Consider the following 11,792-nt stretch of genomic DNA (forward strand, 5'->3'; position numbering starts at 1 on the left):
AGAACCAACCATCATCCACACCGCGAAAATCGGGAGGCTACGGTGGGTGGGTCACGTCATCAGGATGTCGGATAGCAACCGACTTAAATGGTTATCGAAAGTCATCCGACCGGTATAAGAAGACGTGGTGCGCAGCGAGCTAGTTGGGTCGACCAAGTGGAGGATGATCTGCGGACCCTACGCAGAGTGCGGAACTGGAGACACACAGCCATGGACCGAGTGGAATGGAGACGGCTACTATGTACAGCAGAGGCCTTCCAGGCCTTAGCCTGATCGTTAAGGTAAGTTCTGCACCTAACAATGTCAATGAATTTTCCTACTATTTGTAATGAGCCTTTCGAAGCTCCTCTAAAATGATTCTGAAACTCTCCTGAAAAGTTCGTGCATATTTCCTAAAGCCCAGTGCCTACACTGTATATCATCCTCATTGGCTAAATTTCCCATACTAAAACGGAATGCATCAAACCAATTTTCACCTACCTGCACAACACAACAAATCCCAAAAGCATGCTAACATAGCTTAGATATCGACCTAGCTATCATGTCGCTTACCAGCTTTATACTCTTCAAGTCAAAATCGGTGACAAGTTAATTGATTTTTCTCTTCACCCACCTTCCACATTTTAAGATAGATAGCCCAACCATTATGCAACACCCACTGCAATTAAGAGCACTGGAGAAGTTATTAGATGTAGAGTTGGTAATCTTAAGCTGGCTGGCAGCGCACTTCGGGTGGTGCCGACCGCAATGGCAAAGCATGCGCACCAGTAGTGATAACTGATGTAAGACAATCATGGGCTCGTAATTCAAATTTTGTGGCCGCGTGGCCTAGTTTTTATAACCCTTATTAGTCAAACTGAGTGAATGGAAAATTAGAGTTCAGACATAGTGTCAGACATTAACTTCACACGATACGCAATTATGCAACGCTATTATGTTTCGGAGCCTACAACCTGGTGATAACTAGTGACAGACAGTAGATATGATAAAACTACAATGACACGTACATGTATTATCGTAATTCTCTTTCAGGCGCTGATGCTCTACAAGTCAAGTTAATATGACTATTTTTCCTTATAGTTTTATTTTAGACATTGGTACTGTGGGGTGTGAAGAATTATTAGTGATATTCCCCTTGCGTGTCCTCCCCCTAGTAAGCATCGGTGACAGCAATCATCATGACGAAACAGCGAGTGTGTTGCTGCCTCATTGAGGAGTGGAGCTTTGGCGGAGCCAGTCGCCTGTATTGCGAGGTCCCGTATCATTCCAAGTGATTCTACTGCAGTTAGCTAAGAATGGCGGAAACGGATTGTTAATAGTGGGTTGCGCAATATTCACATTGAATGAGGCAGCACTACACTCGCTGTCTCGTCATGATGATTGCTGTCACCGATGCTTACTAGGGGAAGGACACGCAAGGGGAATATCACTAATCATTCTTCACACCACACAGGTACTAAGTTAATAGAATGTATCATTTGCGCATTCTTGACCCACAGTCATTATATATTTTCTAATCCTTTTGTACTTCTAAGCATAAATCATGTAAAAGGATTTTGCTTTCGTTGTTTGTTGTTGTATTGTTGATCATTCATTCCCATTGGAGTTTTATAGTAATTCTTCAGTCCTCTTCGCTCTTTCCGTGGGTCTGCAAATCATCATTTCTGATCACAGCGCGTAGTCAACTTTGCAGATAATTTAATAAACTTGTTGCCGATTGAAAGGCACTCGTGTATTTGTGTGTACGCGGCGATTAAAATCGCTTTGAACTTGACCGAAAAGCCAAAATATTGGGCTTGGATGTTGTTGAGGGATGTCGTAAGTAAAACAGATAACTCGTTTTCTTTTGGACGTCCTCTTGCTTGCTTTCTTCCTTTCTGGGACCGATTGGTCTGGTGGGGTTACTGTGGACTGTATCACTCCCATCCATCGGGGGCTCGGTTGTCAATTGTCAAGCAGAGGTGACGTTATTTATGCTTTTTTTTTATTGGGGTATTTCGGACCGTAGGGTGGTACTAGTGTTGGTGGAAAATGTTAATGTTTTGTCATATAGGGGAAGGTGGGGTAATATGCGCCCCCTAAGCAAACGTGGCCCTATAGCTGAGATTAAGACGATTTTATGGGTGTCTTACGTTTTGAAAGTTAGTTTACTTATTTTACTAAGAGACGCCAACTTTTGGTCCACGTGATATCAATTTTACCGAATCAAATTATCAATTTAAAAAAGTGTTATGTTTTGGGTGCTGAAAACTGTTGGGGGCAAAACGCACCTTGAGGTGGGGCAATATGACCTCTGGCATTTTCCGCTTTGAATTCTAATGAGATACCAGGCGGCTCCATCTTACTATTCACGGCAGCAAATGGAAGGTGTAGAAGGCGGATGGTAGTTAATAGGTTGATTCCATATAATCAGCGCGCAATTGCTTAAATTGCGTGCGCTTCAAATTAGTCAATCTTTCCAAATGTGGAAAATCATCGTTTTCCACGCTTTTCATTCGAATATTCTTTGCATTCTTGGGCTTGTCCGGCTCAGTTTTACGTCTAGTTTGCTTGCATCGAATGGAACTTTACTTATATAATGAAATAGCGTGAGGGTGTTTTACCCCGGGGGTGCGTATTACCCCAGGTTACCCTACCTTTATAGTATTCAGCGAAAACATTCACGAAACTTATGCATTTTATCGATTTTAAAGTTGGTTCGTAAAACGGAAGTGGTGCGCAAGAAGGCCATCTGCCATGGAATAAGATGCTACTCAGCATGAATAGCATAGGCACTAGCAACCATGCGTCTCCATTTGATTTTCAATGTCCTATGAACACATGGCTGATTACAAAATCACCAGAAAACTTTAAGCTGCCAATTGCCATTGAGAAATCAAAAGAACATAAAGCCTGCTTCTCAAATTGTTGTTCAACGAGCACTTCCACATTAATTGAATAGGAGCTATCTCTGACAATGGCCGTTTTGCATGTACATATCGTGAGGCAGGTACAAAGATACTCTATACCTAAAGAAGTCAAGGAAATTTCCTTAACAATAAGTTCCCGAAATCGAACGCGTCTGCCGAAGCATACACGCTAAGACCGCTCAGCACCTAGAATGTGTAAGACCTACTCATAAGTGCATAATTTTCAGGCTGCACCAAAAATGTGTAACAGTAACACATTCACAAAAACAGCTCGTACACTCTTCTAGATGCGAAATTTCGATATTTGTTTGTTTACCAAGGTCACTAATAAACCTAGATAGATTACCGTACACATTTATTGCAAATCCCACGATTTTGTGGACGCAGGAGTTGATTTTTGTGAAGGTGAAAGGGTTACACATTTTTGGTGTAGTCTGGAAATTATGCCCTTTAGTGTTGATCGGTTTTGGGGTGTAGTGTTATTAAATACCTGCGCGCTTACCACTTCGACCCTGTAGTTGTCCTGGAATACCTCGAGGAAGCTCTTGTAATTCCTAAAGAACAACTTTTAGGTGAAATGATTCTTTCAAGTATATTTTTGAGATCCTTTCAAGCAATAACGTTCGATTCCACTTGGTTAACCTGAAAATTTTTCAAGAAGGCTTTTTTTGGATACCTGTATGATTTTTCACGGAGTTCGTTAATCCTAAAACTCAGACGGCTCTTTTTAAATTTATTCCAAGGAAAGGGAAATGGCTTTCTCTATCTTCGAATCAAGAACGATTTTTATCTACATTCCCGACGTTTCGGCCTAGAGATTTGGCCCTGGGTTGCTAAAAACATGTATTTTAACATTTAACATTTAACATATAAACATTGATAAAATCTCACTGGTGTCTACCCGAGCAAAGGCGAATAATAAAAATGTATAATAAATCGTCCGCTGCGGGTATCAACAGTTGCTTTTCATGTACTGTGTTGTAGAAAACGTGGGATGTAATTTGATTGGTTTAAAAGAACTTCACCTAACTTACTACGTGTTGTAATTTTAGATTTTTAATTTTGTTTCATTCACTGTGTACTGGTAACGACTGTTTTGAAATTGTGGAAATTTTTCTTTAGGGGAGGTATTGGTTATTTAAGTGTGCATTCTTAGTTTTGTTTGTTCTGCTGATATTTGTTCTATAGTGGTGGTGGTGTGTCGTTTTCGACTATTGGACTTTTTAATAGAGTGTAGAAGTCCGGTATACGTCGTGCTTAGACCATCGACATCGGTACGGTGGTTAACTGTGATGGACCTACTGACAATATGACACACTTCTAGTATAGGTGATTTTTCGGTTCTGTTTGTTCTATCCAGGATTTTTGGTTGTGTGGTGTTGAACATATGATTATTTTCGATAATGTGTTTCATCACTGCTGTTTTTTCTCAAAATCTGATCATCTCTAAATCTAAAATCTAAAATTACAACACGTAGTAAGTTAGGTCAAATTTCTCATAAACTAATAAAAAACTCCGTCGTCTGGCGCTAAAGCCAAGAATTTAAGGACCCCTAGCAGGATCCTTCTTACAAATTATTGGACATGGTGTAATATATTGGCGTGGATTCATACACTGATCCGATAATTCAGAGTCATGGACTTCATCTCTCGGCTAGTTCACTGAATTAGAAGGTAGAAGATAATCATGAAACTGCTTCTAGCACATTCTGCCGTGACGTAATATCATCTACAGGGTTCCATGCAGCAACTGTGATGCAAACTACGTTGGGTTCACTACAACTGACTCAATAAAGCGTCTTTCCAACCATCAATCTGATGTAAACAAAATGAACAAAATGTTAGAGCGTGATCCCGAGAGCCCAACCACAACACATGAGCTCCTTCGTTTGAAGGAGAAAACGGCTCTGCTTCAAGATCCGGTGCGCTGGTTTAGTTTTATAATGAGATTTGTGCACATGAAATCGTAAATAGATGCACAGATAAAAATAATGAGATTTACACGTCATGTAAACTTCATTTTAGTCAAGTAAATTTAGTGTTATGATGGTTTACATGATATATATTGTAAATTTGTGTTATATGTCATGTAATCACTCAGAGTCATGCGAAATTACATGACATATAATGGAAGTTTACATGCTATTTTATGACATTTACATGATATGTCATGTAAACTTCTGTGATATCCCACGCTCCAAACATGTGCATCATATGTCACAGAATGTTACACTCTTTTTTCGATCTGTGTGCGAAAGTCGGTCATTGTGCCAGCCGTCTTGGGATCCTAAAGAGCTTGTCCTTAAGAAAAGCTATAATAATCACGTTAAAAGTTGTATAAATGTAACTCGAAAGAACCGCCATTATTCAAAAGAATGTTACGTTCTACAATAAATTAGTTCCATATAAACGCCAACTTTTAACAAAAAACCAAACCAAAGATTCGAATGCTAAGGCTATGAAAGCCTTTCATTTAATAGCTTCAAAAGAGCTAAACAAACATTAAGTTGAAGAGTTGCAAGACTTTTCAACCTTTCTACTCTTCGACCTTCAACTTCGACCTTCTGTCATTTCGACCTTTCATCCAAGTTGATTTTTTTTATTCGACCTTTTGACCTCTCGGCCTGTTGACCTACAACCTGGTGAGCGAGTAAAATAAAAAAAAACTGTACGTGCAATAGCATTAAGCAAGTTTGGCTGAGACATCAATTTTTGTGAATCTATACGAATCGGTCTAGCGGAATCGCTTGACCGATTTAATCGGAAGCTTTGAATCGATGTTGTCACATCGATTCGATATTTTAAAATGTTGCAAAACCATAAAATGATATGTTTGGAGTAAAACTTTATATATCGAACCGTCTCTGAATGAATTCATGGATGAATCCGTGGAGGAATTCCTAAAGAAATTCTTGAAGTAAACCCCGAAGGAATCCCTGGAGGAATTCCAGGAGAATTTCCTGGAGGACTCCCTGGATGAATGCTTGGAGCATATTCCCTGAAGAAGAAACATCTTGAGGAATTCCTGGAGGAATCCGTAGAGAAATTTCTGGAGAAATACGTAGAGAAATTTCTGAACGAATTCTTGGAAGAATTCCTGGAGAACTTTTTGGAAAAATCGCTGGAGGAATCCCTGAAGCAATTTCTGGAGGAACCTAAGGAGAAATACCTGGAGGATCTTCTGGACAAATTCCTGGCGGAGCTCCAATAGAAATGCCTACAGGATTTCTTGTAGAAATCCCTGGAGGAATCTCTAGAGGAATTCTTGGAGGAATCCCTGGAGAAATTTCTGAAGAAATTCCTAGATAAATTCCCCGAGAACAATGTCAGGAGGAATTTGTGGAGAAATTTCTGGAGGGAGGAATCTCTGGGAGAATCCTAAAAGGGATCCCTGGTAAAATATCTGAAAAAAATCCCAGAGAAATTCCTAGAGGAATTTCAGGTCGAATCCCTGTGATAATTTTTAGCGAAATCCATTCTCAGAGGAATTCTTGGAGGAATTTCTGAAGGAACCCCTTATTGAATTCTTAGAAGAATCCTAGGAAGAATTCCTGTAGAAATCCAAGATTCATTTCTGAGTGAATTCTACAAGGAGTTTCTGAAGAAATCTCATGATGGAGTAATTGAAGAAATTGATGAAATTCCGGAGAAAATCCCAAAAAGAGTATGAAGAGGAACTCTTGGAGCAATCCCTGTAGCAGTTCCTGAAGGAATCCCTGGAGGAGTTCCCGAAGAAACCCAACGAGGGAGCTTGAAAGCAATTCCAAGAGGAATCCCGAAGGATTTTCAATTATGAAAAAACATGTTTATTTTCAATGAGGGTTTTAAATTTTGTAAATAAAACCCAGCTTGAAGAAAACAGTATGTATTACAGCATTTTTAGGGTTAGATAAGGAAGCAAAGGATAAATTAAATACAATCTGTTATATACGATCTATTAAATACAATTGTGTAATTCAATGAAAATATGTTAAATTAAAAAAAAATACAGTAAAAATTTATATTTTACATGAATACGCGGAGAACTGAAAACAAAATTCTGTTTTCTCGAATACTGGACATGGGTTAAGATCTCGAATCAGCAGATTAAAATCTTTCAAATACAAATATTTATTTTGATGACAGGATTTAAAAGTTAAAATAATAAAAGTAATATATTATTTATTAAAGAGATGAACCAGCCCAAGGCTGAAAGTCTCTAAAATAAAGCGAATTAAATTGAATTATTTATTATGAAAATATGAAATATGGGTTTAAGAATAAAGCACTTTTTTTTTAAAACTTTACGTGTTACCACAGTTCCGAAGTCAGATTCGAAATCAGCGTTTCAAAATCCATCGGAAATAGAACAAGTGGTCAAAGCGTGTGATCCACTGTTGTGTAATTGTGTGGAGAGTGATGTAATTACCCAGACAACCAGGAGTTGTATAAGAAACCACGCTGTTCATCGTATGAAGTACTATTTTTAGTCACTATCGCATATATGTACGGCTGACTGACAATTTTCATCGCATATGATGTTGTTTTTTGAACTTATTACGATGTATCAGGTAAAGTCATCATACAAATCAACTTTTATAAGGTATGAGTACATCGTAGTGGAAAATATTCTGATGTTTTATTGCGATGAACTTTACTTATTCGCAAAAGTGTGCGAGCAAACTCGCAAACTATTAAATGAATTCGCATAATTGCGTACTGCGATGATTATACGACTTCACTTGGAACTTTTCTTGTTGTGTCAGTTTATCTCGCATTGATGTATGGATGATATCGCATAAAAGTACAAATAAAGTCGTTAAAGTGTTCATACAATTTCGCATAAGCTAGAAGCGTTTATGTTGACATAATGCGATTAGATATGTGATAACAATTAAAGAGTTTCTGTTGAACTGTGGATGCAGTACCAAAAAGCTACCAGTAAATGAAAAACCAGAATTATGGTTGCAAAGTCATCATTATTTGTTTTGTTGGCCTGATAATCAACAATGGGAGGCGCCCCTCTCTGGCTAGAGGGGCAGTGAAAACTGTGCGAGAAATGGTGCTTCGTCGTTTCAGCCTACCATCCACGTACAGCGCAAGTGAACCAAGTGCATTCCAACAAACAATGAGGTGAGTTAGAATATCATAATAATTAATCAGCTTGTTTCATAAGTAGCGTTTGGTGTTGTGTGTGAAGTGCGGCTCGACAATCCACAGGTCATTAGTTCGATATCGAGCTGACAAGAATGTATTTTTTTAAATATTATTAAGTCGCATAAGATGCTGAATTACGTCGCAATAGTGCACACGGTGCATCGCATAAGATATCGCTTCAAGCCATATAGCGTTATTACTATTCCGTCCTTGCACGTATAGTGCCTCCACTTTTGTACGCATAAATCACTTTTGCTGCATCTTATGCGATGTAACTTTAACGCATAAAAGTACGTATAACATGAACATAAACTTCATTATACGTGCAAATTGGTTGTCTGGGTATGTGATCTAACAATTACGTTAGGGATCTGTATTAACGAGATTTTTAGCCCTAGGCTGGTTCATCTCGGGACCCATTCTTTACTTTCCTTCCGAAGGAAGAACTCACATTTTGCGAGTTTGTCAGGAGTGGGATTCGATCCCAGGTCCTCGGCGTGATAGTTAAGTATTCTAACCATCACACCAGGTCTGCTCCAGGGGATCAATGTATGTACTAACTTTTCAAAGACTGGTAAGTTCTATCTTTGAGTCGATTGGTTTAGTTAAATAACTAAGTTTTCTAGAGCAATTGCTCAAAAGTAGTGTGTTTTAATTTGCTTTTGCCAATTATCTTTGAAAAATGCGTAGTAAATAAAAATGCTTTCGTAGACAAAGTTGTGGCCGCTGTTTCACTCTACAATTAGTTTTTTAACATCAAACTTCTATCTCTTATCGGTTTTCTTGCAATTTCGATTTCAGATCATAAATTTGCTACAGTCAAGGTAAGAACTTTTTTGTGCACTATGCAGCACGTTTAATTCAAAATTGCAAGAAAACGATAATAGCTAGAAGTTTGGTGTCAAAGAACGAATTGTAGAGTGAAACAGGGATCACAACTTTGCCTAGGAAAGCATTTTAATTTACTACGCATTTTTCAAAGCTAATTGACCAAAACAAATTAAAACACACTACTTTTGAGCTATTTGCTCTAGAATACTTAGTTATTTAACTCAACCAATCGATTCAAAGATGCCATTTGATAGAAAATCCAATAATCTTTCGAATAAGGGTAAAAAACTAAATTTGACCTTTTTAAAGTTGTAGCCAGTTCAGGCAGTAATAGTCAAAAACATGGAAGGTTCAATAACTACGCAATGGTTGAGATTTGACCATATGCGTAAAACATTTTTTTCATCATTTATGGTCCTTTATCACCCTCTTAACAGTTTTCACTCAGGAACCCAACACCCTGTATAGTATTTTTTTATTTAAGTTATTCAGTTTTAATTAAAAAAAAACTTATAATGCAAAAGTTCCTAATGGATTCCTTCTTTTACTAAATATCTGTAGCGTTAGTTATGAGCTGAAAGATTCCATGGCAATTGACTATTTCTGCATCGGTTCATCGTAAAGTAGGCACACCCAAAGAAATTATGGAAATTTCCATTTCGTAAAGATCTGCCTTTTAACGCAGTTACTTCGAGACACCCCAGCATACACAATTCAAAAACTTACCCGATGCTCGACGCCAAATTTCCGAATCCAGGAAGGGTAGGCTCCGCTAACCGGCAACAAACCCCCAAGAGTAAGGGAAGCTCACTCACACGACCGTTTTTGGACACCACGCAAAAGTTCTCCCCGCGGCACAAACCCCCTGCGAGTTCAATCCGATCGATCTTCCCGACTGGACTGGATTGGACTCTGGGACTGGAGGCACAACACCGAACAGCACCACACCCTCTCGCACTGCACACCCTAGTGTTCCCCTCTTGGCCCTGCCTTGCTCTGGGGGCTTTTGCTTTCTTTCACGTTTTTATGTTTTCATTCAACACACAACATATCAATCAAAACGAAATTAATATATTAATAAGCTTCTTTTTCTTCGGCCGTTGTCGTTGTCGTCCGTCGTCGTCGTCGTCGTCGTTGACTTCGACTCACACGGCGCTGCTCCGCTACACGGGTTTTGTTCCTTCTTCTCTGGGGAGTCGGCGCGGGATCGATGATGCCCGATCGATTGTCGTCGGTGGCCAGAAGGGTGGTCCAAACTTTTGGGAGGGATATGAAATTTCAGAAACTTGCAACAACTTTGTTGCAGTTTTAAAGAGTTTAATTGTTTAGTATAGTTTCTTGAAGTTTTTTCGGCTCTAACGGACTAAGCAAATTCATTGTATAACCGGCCTGTAGTATGTGTAGCAGTAATCATAAATCACATGGGAAGAGAAAATTTTTCACATGAACTAATTCCTTCACGGCTCTTATGAGAGAAAATGCCTTTGCTGAAGAAAATAATGTTATCTTATGGTAAATGGTGTTATAATCCGATAATATATTGATAACAGATTTTAAGAGATTTGGAACAAACTATTGGCAATCATAAAATTTCTTGAAAGTCCTGAAGAAATTTTTAAGAAAAAGTCATGCTTCTAAAATACTACTCGGATAAAATCTGTTGGTTGCGATACCTAGTACAACTTCAAATTTTCACTGTTCTGTGTATGACATGGAATTTTCCCACACAAACTTCAGATATGTCCAGTTATCTTGATTATCCGAGTAATAAGAAACTTGCATGAACTACTACTAGGTGCTCTTAGAACTACATCAAGCTTTTGATTTCGCGATCCCATGAATTTTGGACCAACCTAGTGGCCAAGGCTTTTCGGCGGACAGTTTAATCTTTTGGATTCTCACTTTTCACGATCTTTTTATTTTTCGATTTTCTGGGCTCGGGGGGCTCTTTGTCGTGCAGCCGTCGTTGCGCGTTTTGTGTATTAATATTTATGCTATATAATGTTGGCTCGTTTTTTTTTTCTGTTTGTTCACTTCCACTTTTGTTTCGGCGTGACTCTCCTCCCGGCACGGCTCGACGGGATCACTTGGACACAATGGCACAGCACAAAACGCAGCCCTCGCACACTACACACACAGTACTTCCACCTTTCTTTATCGTTAATCACCGAGGGCACGCAAAATATGGACCCATAAATGTTGGCTGCGTGATCGTTATGCTTTCCTGATGGATGCCAATTCAAAAACTCTTTTCCCCCTTTTAAAATATATTATCTTTTATCACACTTGATGCGAAATCCTTTGCCAGCAACTTCTTCCGATCGACACAGGAAAAAAAAAAACGACTTCTCCTCAGAAAGAGACTTCACTCTGAACGAACAAGGCGACGAACCCGCTGTCGAATGCTTGCGTAGTGTTTAGCTGTCGCGGAACGACTGATTGGCTGGATGGGTTGAAAATGAATTAAATTTTGCCATCCGATTGTGGTGTCTTTCGATGGAACTTGAAACCTTCGTTGTCGTCGTCGTCGTCGTCATGATGGGTTTGAAGCACTCACGATTGGTGCGGGCGCGCGCGCGATCGTTGCGGTGAGTATGGTTGAGATGGAAAAATCCGATACTCGCGGGACCGCGTGGTTGTGGGTGAGAGAAAATTGTCTTGATCGATTCGATAAGAGGCACTCATTCTCTGTTTTGAATTTTCCCGCTCAAGCTGAGAGGGTCGATGTGCATTTTTTGTTGGTGCTTATCTTCGTCATAATTGAACTACAAAGATACAATTAGTTTGATTGATTGTTTAATACAAATTTGGGTCTCCAGTTAGTGGTTAAGGCTATGCATCGCCAATTCGAAGACGGCGGGTTCGTTTCCCGTTCCGGTTGTAAACATTTTTTTGACTCCCTGGGTATTATGTATC

The 11,792-nt window shown here is 39.2% G+C and overlaps 1 protein-coding gene across 1 annotated transcript in view; it reads right to left on the minus strand.

Moving 5' to 3' along the window:
* The window catches only part of LOC109408128 (uncharacterized), a 107,564-nt gene extending 95,989 nt beyond the window's left edge, over positions 1–11,575 (minus strand). The window contains 1 exon segment of the mRNA XM_062850884.1: positions 9,603–11,575. The gene's annotated coding sequence lies outside the window, so the exon portion shown is untranslated.
* Between the last annotated feature and the right edge of the window lie 217 nt (positions 11,576–11,792).

Source organism: Aedes albopictus, chromosome 2 (genome assembly GCF_035046485.1).
Source record: "Aedes albopictus strain Foshan chromosome 2, AalbF5, whole genome shotgun sequence".
Classification (NCBI taxonomy): domain Eukaryota; kingdom Metazoa; phylum Arthropoda; class Insecta; order Diptera; family Culicidae; genus Aedes; species Aedes albopictus.